At 47.4% G+C, this 10552-nt stretch overlaps 1 long non-coding RNA gene across 1 annotated transcript; it reads right to left on the reverse strand.

Moving 5' to 3' along the window:
- Nucleotides 1-8488: 8488 nt before the first annotated feature.
- Nucleotides 8489-10083, reverse strand: LOC131361309 (uncharacterized). The gene is made up of 3 exons (XR_009206006.1): nucleotides 9957-10083; nucleotides 9714-9862; nucleotides 8489-8932 (listed from the first exon to the last, which is right to left on the reverse strand). It is a non-coding gene; the product is annotated as an uncharacterized LOC131361309 (long non-coding RNA).
- Between the last annotated feature and the right edge of the window lie 469 nt (nucleotides 10084-10552).

Genomic DNA, 10552 nt, shown 5'->3' on the forward strand with positions numbered 1-10552 from the left:
ACACACTCCACACACACTCATCACACACTCCACACACTCATCACACATTCCTCACACACTCCACACACACTCATCACACACTCATCACACACTCATCACACACTCATCACACACTCCACACACACTCATCACACACTCCACACACACTCATCACACACTCATCACACACTCATCACACACTCCACACACACTCATCACACACTCATCACACACTCCTCACACACTCATCACACATTCCTCACACACTCATCACACACTCCACACACACTCATCACACACTCATCACACACTCCACACACACTCATCACACACTCATCACACACTCATCACACACTCCACACACACTCATCACACACTCATCAAACACTCATCACACACTCATCACACACTCCACACACACTCATCACACACTCATCACACACTCCTCACACACTCCTCACACACTCATCACACACTCCACACACATTCATCACACACTCATCACACACTCCTCACACACTCATCACACACTCCTCACACACTCATCACACACTCCTCACACACTCATCACACACTCCTCACACACTCCTCACACACTCCTCATCATACACTCATCACACACTCCTCACACACTCATCACACACTCATCACACACTGATCACACACTCCACACACACTCCTCACACACTCCTCACACACTCCTCATCACACACTCATCACACACTCCACACACTCATCACACAATCCTCACACACTCATCACACACTCCTCACACACTCATCACACACTCCTCATCACACACTCATCACACACTCCTCACACACTCATCACACACTGATCACACACTCCACACACACTCATCACACACTCCTCATGACACACTCCACACACACTCATCACACACTCCACACACTCATCACACACTCCTCACACACTCATCACACATTCCTCATCACACTCATCACACACTCCTCATACAGTCATCACACACTCCTCATCACACACTCCCCACACACTCCTCATCACACACTCCTCACACACTCCTCACACACTCATCACACACTCCAAACACAATCATCACACACTCCTCACACACTCCTCACACACTCATCACACACTCATCACACACTCCTCATCACACACTCCTCACACACTCCCAACACACTCCTCATCACACACTCCTCATCACACACTCATCACACACTCCACACACTCATCACACACTCCTCACACACTCATCACACACTCCTCATCACACACTCATCACACACTCCTCACACACTCATCAAACACTGATCACACACTCCACACACACTCATCACACACTCCTCATGACACACTCCACACACACTCATCACACACTCCACACACTCATCACACACTCATCACACACTCCTCATCACACACTCATCACACACTCCACACACACTCATCACACACTCCACACACACTCATCACACACTCCACACACACTCATCACACACTCATCACACACTCATCACACACTCCACACACACTCCACACACACTCATCACACACTCATCACACACTCCACACACACTCATCACACACTCATCACACACTCCACACACACTCATCACACACTCATCACACACTCCACACACACTCATCACACACTCATCACACACTCATCACACACTCCACACACACTCATCACACACTCATCAAACACTCATCACACACTCATCACACACTCCACACACACTCATCACACACTCATCACACACTCCTCACACACTCCTCACACACTCATCACACACTCCACACACATTCATCACACACTCATCACACACTCCTCACACACTCATCACACACTCCTCACACACTCATCACACACTCCTCACACACTCATCACACACTCCTCACACACTCCTCACACACTCCTCATCATACACTCATCACACACTCCTCACACACTCATCACACACTCATCACACACTGATCACACACTCCACACACACTCCTCACACACTCCTCACACACTCCTCATCACACACTCATCACACACTCCACACACTCATCACACAATCCTCACACACTCATCACACACTCCTCACACACTCATCACACACTCCTCATCACACACTCATCACACACTCCTCACACACTCATCACACACTGATCACACACTCCACACACACTCATCACACACTCCTCATGACACACTCCACACACACTCATCACACACTCCACACACTCATCACACACTCCTCACACACTCATCACACATTCCTCATCACACTCATCACACACTCCTCATACAGTCATCACACACTCCTCATCACACACTCCCCACACACTCCTCATCACACACTCCTCATCACACACTCCTCACACACTCCTCACACACTCATCACACACTCCAAACACAATCATCACACACTCCTCACACACTCCTCACACACTCATCACACACTCATCACACAATCCTCATCACACACTCCTCACACACTCCCAACACACTCCTCATCACACACTCCTCACACACTCCTCACACACTCATCACACACTCCACACACACTCATCACACACTCCTCATCACACACTCCTCATCACACACTCATCACACACTCATCACACACTCCTCACACACTCCTCATCACACACTCATCACACACTCCTCATCACACACTCATCACACACTCCTCATCACACACTCATCACACACTCCTCATCACACACTCATCACACACTCCTCACACACTCCTCATCACACACTCCTCACACACTCCTCATCACACATTCCTCACACACTCCTCATCACACACTCATGACACACTCCTCATCACACACTCCTCACACACTCCTCATCACACACTCCTCACACACTCCTCATCACAAACTCATCACACACACCTCATCACACACTCCTCACACACTCCTCATCACACACTCCTCATCACACACTCCTCATCACACACTCATCACACACTCCTCATCACACACTCCTCACACACTCCTCATCACAAACTCATCACACACACCTCATCACACACTCCTCATCACACACTCCTCATCACACACTCATCACACAATCCTCATCACACACTCCTCACACACTCCTCATCACACACTCCACACACACTCATCACACACTCCTCATCACACACTCATCACACACTCCTCACACACTCCTCATCACACACTCCTCATCACACTCATCACACACTCCTCATCACACACTCCTCACACACTCCCCACACACTCCTCATCACACACTCCTCACACACTCCTCACACACTCATCACACACTCCACACACACTCATCACACACTCCTCATCACACACTCCTCATCACACACTCATCACACACTCATCACACATTCCTCATCACACACTCATCACACACTCCTCATCACACACTCCTCACACACTCCCCACACAATCCTCATCACACACTCCTCACACACTCCTCACACACTCCTCATCACACACTCCTCACACACTCCTCACACACTCCTCATCACACACTCCTCATCACACACTCATCACACACTCCTCATCACACACTCATCACACACTCCACATCACACTCCCCATCACACTCATCACACACTCATCTCACACTCATCACACACTCCTCATCACACACTCATCACACACTCCTCATCACACTCATCACACACTCCTCACACACTCCTCATCACACACTCATCACACACTCCTCACACACTCCTCATCACACTCATCACACACTCCTCACACACTCCTCATCACACACTCATCACACACTCATCACACACTCCTCACACACTCCTCATCACACTCATCACACACTCATCACACACTCCTCATCACACACTCATACACACACTCCTCATCACACACTCATCACACACTCCTCACACACTCATCACACTCATCACACACTCCTCATCACACTCATCACACACTCATCACACACTCCTCACGCCCTCCTCATCACACTCATCACACTCATCACACACTCCTCATCACACACTCATCACACACTCCTCACACACTCCTCATCACACACTCATCACACACTCCTCATCACACACTCATCACACACTCCTCATCACACTCATCACACACTCATCACACACTCCTCATCACACACTCATCACACACTCCTCATCACACTCATCCCACACTCCTCATCACACACTCATCACACACTCCTCATCACACCCATCACACACTCATCACACACTCCTCAACACACACTCATCACACACTCCTCATCACACACTCATCACACACTCCTCACACACTCCTCATCACACTCATTAATCCACACTCATCACACACTCCTCATCACACTCATCACACACTCATCACACACTCCTCATCACACTCATCACACACTCATCACACTCTCCTCACACACTCCTCATCACACTCATCACACACTCATCACACACTCCTCATCACACACTCATCACACACTCCTCACACACACTCCACACACACTCATCACACACTCCTCATCACACACTCCACACACACTCATCACACACTCCTCATCACACACTCATCACACACTCCTCATCACACACTCCACACACACTCATCACACACTCCTCATCACACACTCATCACACACTCCTCACACACTCATCACACACTCCTCATCACACTCATCACACACTCATCACACACTCCTCACGCACTCCTCATCACACTCATCACACACTCATCACACACTCCTCATCACACACTCATCACACAATCCTCACACACTCCTCATCACACTCATCACACACTCATCACACACTCCTCATCACACACTCATCACACACTCCTCACACACTCCTCATCACACTCATCACACACTCCTCATCACACACTCATCACACACTCCTCATCACACTCATCACACACTCATCACACACTCCTCATCACACACTCATCACACACTCCTCATCACACTCATCCCACACTCCTCATCACACACTCATCACACACTCCTCATCACACCCATCACACACTCATCACACACTCCTCAACACACACTCATCACACACTCCTCATCACACACTCATCACACACTCCTCACACACTCCTCATCACACTCATTAATCCACACTCATCACACACTCCTCATCACACTCATCACACACTCATCACACACTCCTCATCACACTCATCACACACTCATCACACTCTCCTCACACACTCCTCATCACACTCATCACACACTCATCACACACTCCTCATCACACACTCATCACACACTCCTCACACACACTCCACACACACTCATCACACACTCCTCATCACACACTCCACACACACTCATCACACACTCCTCATCACACACTCATCACACACTCCTCATCACACACTCCACACACACTCATCACACACTCCTCATCACACACTCATCACACACTCCTCACACACTCATCACACACTCCTCATCACACTCATCACACACTCATCACACACTCCTCACGCACTCCTCATCACACTCATCACACACTCATCACACACTCCTCATCACACACTCATCACACACTCCTCACACACTCCTCATCACACACTCATCACACACTCCTCATCACACACTCATCACACACTCCTCATCACCCTCATCACACACTCATCACACACTCCTCATCACACACTCATCACACACTCCTCATCACACTCATCCCACACTCCTCATCACACACTCATCACACACTCCTCATCACACTCATTAATCCACACTCATCACACACTCCTCATCACACTCATCACACACTCCTCATCACACTCATCACACACTCATCACACACTCCTCACACACTCCTCATCACACTCATCACACACTCATCACACACTCCTCATCACACACTCATCACACACTCCTCACACACACTCATCACACACTCCTCATCACACACTCATCACACACTCCACACACACTCATCACACACTCCTCATCACACACTCCACACACACTCATCACACACTCCTCATCACACACTCATCACACACTCCTCACACACTCCTCATCACACTCATCACACACTCCTCACACACTCCTCATCACACTCATCACACACTCATCACACACTCATCACACACTCCTCATCACACACTCATCACACACTCATCACACACTCCTCATCACACTCATCACACACTCCACACACACTCATCACACACTCATCACACACTCCTCACACACTCCTCACACACTCATCACACACTCCACACACACTCCTCACCACACACTCCACACACACTCCTCACCACACACTCCACACACACTCCTCACACACTCATCACACACTCCTCACACACTCCTCACCACACACTCCACACACACTCATCACACACTCATCACACACTCCTCACACACTCCTCACCACACACTCCACACACACTCCTCACCACACACTCCACACACACTCATCACACACTCCTCACCACACACTCCACACACACTCATCACACACTCATCACACACTCCTCACACACTCCTCACACACTCCTCACCACACACTCCACACACACTCATCACACACTCATCACACACTCATCACACACCCCTCACACACTCCTCACCACACACACTCATCACACACTCATCACACACTCCTCACACACTCCTCATCACACACTCCTCACACACTCCTCATCGCACACTAATCACACACTCCTCACACACTCCTCACACACTCCTCATCACACACTCATCACACACTCCTCACACACTCCTCATCACACACTCATCACACACTCATCACACACTCCTCACTCACTCATCACACACTCATCACACACTCCTCATCACACTCATCACACACTCATCACACACTCCTCATCACACTCATCACACACTCATCACACTCTCCTCACACACTCCTCATCACACTCATCACACACTCATCACACACTCCTCACACACTCCTCATCACACACTCCTCACACACTCCTCATCGCACACTAATCACACACTCCTCACACACTCCTCACACACTCCTCATCACACACTCATCACACACTCCTCACACACTCCTCATCACACACTCATCACACACTCATCACACACTCCTCACTCACTCATCACACACTCATCACACACTCCTCATCACACTCATCACACACTCATCACACACTCCTCATCACACTCATCACACACTCATCACACTCTCCTCACACACTCCTCATCACACTCATCACACACTCATCACACACTCCTCATCACACACTCATCACACACTCCTCACACACACTCCACACACACTCATCACACACTCCTCATCACACACTCCACACACACTCATCACACACTCCTCATCACACACTCATCACACACTCCTCATCACACACTCCACACACACTCATCACACACTCCTCATCACACACTCATCACACACTCCTCACACACTCATCACACACTCCTCATCACACTCATCACACACTCATCACACACTCCTCACGCACTCCTCATCACACTCATCACACACTCATCACACACTCCTCATCACACACTCATCACACACTCCTCACACACTCCTCATCACACACTCATCACACACTCATCACACACTCCTCATCACACACTCATCACACACTCCTCATCACCCTCATCACACACTCATCACACACTCCTCATCACACACTCATCACACACTCCTCATCACACTCATCCCACACTCCTCATCACACACTCATCACACACTCCTCATCACACTCATTAATCCACACTCATCACACACTCCTCATCACACTCATCACACACTCCTCATCACACTCATCACACACTCATCACACACTCCTCACACACTCCTCATCACACTCATCACACACTCATCACACACTCCTCATCACACACTCATCACACACTCCTCACACACACTCATCACACACTCCTCATCACACACTCCACACACACTCATCACACACTCCTCATCACACACTCATCACACACTCCTCACACACTCCTCATCACACTCATCACACACTCCTCACACACTCCTCATCACACTCATCACACACTCATCACACACTCATCACACACTCCTCATCACACACTCATCACACACTCATCACACACTCCTCATCACACTCATCACACACTCCACACACACTCATCACACACTCATCACACACTCCTCACACACTCCTCACACACTCATCACACACTCCACACACACTCCTCACCACACACTCCACACACACTCCTCACCACACACTCCACACACACTCCTCACACACTCATCACACACTCATCACACACTCCTCACCACACACTCCACACACACTCATCACACACTCATCACACACTCCTCACACACTCCTCACCACACACTCCACACACACTCCTCACCACACACTCCACACACACTCATCACACACTCCTCACCACACACTCCACACACACTCATCACACACTCATCACACACTCCTCACACACTCCTCACACACTCCTCACCACACACTCCACACACACTCATCACACACTCATCACACACTCATCACACACCCCTCACACACTCCTCACCACACACACTCATCACACACTCCACACACACTCCACACACACTCATCACACACTCATCACACACTCCACACACACTCATCACACACTCATCACACACTCCACACACACTCATCACACACTCCACACACACTCATCACACACTCCACACACACTCATCACACACTCCACACACACTCATCACACACTCCACACACACTCATCACACACTCCTCCATCGTGTGTCAGGATGAAGCTTCTCCCTCTGGTGTTCCTGCTCTCCTCTTTCTCCTCACTGACCCTGACGGAGGTTGTTGATTCTTTTGAGAAAGCCTGTGGTGACTTCTTCATCCGGAATGAAAATGGTATCATCATCCCCACTATCTTCCCTGGAGATCAGTATAAGATGATTTGCCAGCTCTGGGAAAACAAATACAGGTTTGCCACCGTGTACGACACTGTGAGGAGGATCCCTGTTTACTCCGCCTACACATTCTCAGGGAAAGAAAAGAGTAAAAAGATCAATTACTGGAAAATTGAACCTCAGGTCAGTCAGAGTGGTTAAATTATTATTATAATTATTCATTAACACGTGTAAAATTTAAATCCTTTACTAAACACTAGACACTGTTTGTTCAGTAAAACACAGTGGACACAGAGAGCACATGTAACACACTTTAACACATGTAAACTCTTTTTCTGCAAAAAATCCTCACAAATTATCAATCCCTGGTGAGTTTGTTACTCTTGCAATTAAAGCTACTCTTGAACAAAACTGTTTGCAATGAAAATGATGGATTTCTTCTGCCTCGTCATTTCATCACACTGAACAGTGACACTTTCTGTACACAAGAATTATTAGTAGTAGTGTCTGAATTGTCCAACAGGTGGAGACATTTTACTATTGTGAAGAAAGAGCATTTTGTGTGTGTGTGTGTTTGCTTTATAAATAATAATAATAATAATAATAATAATAATAATAATTATTATTATTATTATTATTATTATTATTATTATTAGTGTTGTTATTATAGATTAATAAATTGATTTATATATAAATTATAAGTATGTGAAGAATTATGATATATGCTGAATGACAAGCTGATCTTTCTAAGCTGGTCAGTGGATGACACTCTGCTGTCCTGGTCACCCCGTTTAGAGTGTGCTCTTATTTACACTTTTACCTGTTTTTAATCTCTCCTTTTGCACACACCACATGTGCACTAACCTACAACAGCAGTGTAAACTTTCACACATTGGTAATCACTATACTTACCTTTCCATGATGTTTTATCCATCGGCCCATCAAACAGATGAGTCCCTTCTCCTGTGCTCTCGGCTGACTCTAATGCCTAATTTCTTCTGGTTTGCGACGATAATCCTGAAGGATGCTTTTTTTTTGCCCTGCACAAAATTCTTAATCACCTGGAAAATAAAGACAGCTATGTCAGACTGCTTTTCATTGACTACACAGTATAACACTATCATCCCCTCCAAACTCATAAATAAACTGTTTAACCTGGGCCTGCCTTCTGCACTGTGTAACTGGATACTGAGCTTCTTCACCAGTCGACCTCAACATGTCCGCCTCGGAAAACACTCCTCCAGCACCATCATATTGAACACTGAGCGTTCATATTGAACACGCACCATCATATTGAACACTGAGCGCTGTGTACTCAGCCCGATGCTGTACACATTTTTCACGCATGACTGTGTTGCTATCCATCCCAACAACGTCATCATAAAGTTCACCGATAACACCATAGTTATTGGTCTTATTTACAAACAACAATGAGACCATATACTGGAAAGGAATGTCTGAACTGGTCACATGGTGTGAGGCTAACAATCTCACACTGAACTGCAGCAAGACCAAGGAGATGGTTGTGGACATGAGGAGAAGTGAGCGTGTCTATCAGCCTGATAGGAGCCTGACACTGGTCGGAGATGCTGAGGTTGACAGAGTGGGCAACTATATTCAACTATAAGTTCCTATAAGTGGACAGAAAACACATTGAAACTTGTAAGTAAGGCCAATCAAAGAATGTACTTCGTGAGGAGACTAAGGAAGTTTGGCATGTCACCACAAATACTTCCTAACTTCTACAGAGG

This window comes from Hemibagrus wyckioides, linkage group LG11 (assembly GCF_019097595.1).
Source record: "Hemibagrus wyckioides isolate EC202008001 linkage group LG11, SWU_Hwy_1.0, whole genome shotgun sequence".
Taxonomy (NCBI): Eukaryota; Metazoa; Chordata; class Actinopteri; order Siluriformes; family Bagridae; genus Hemibagrus; species Hemibagrus wyckioides.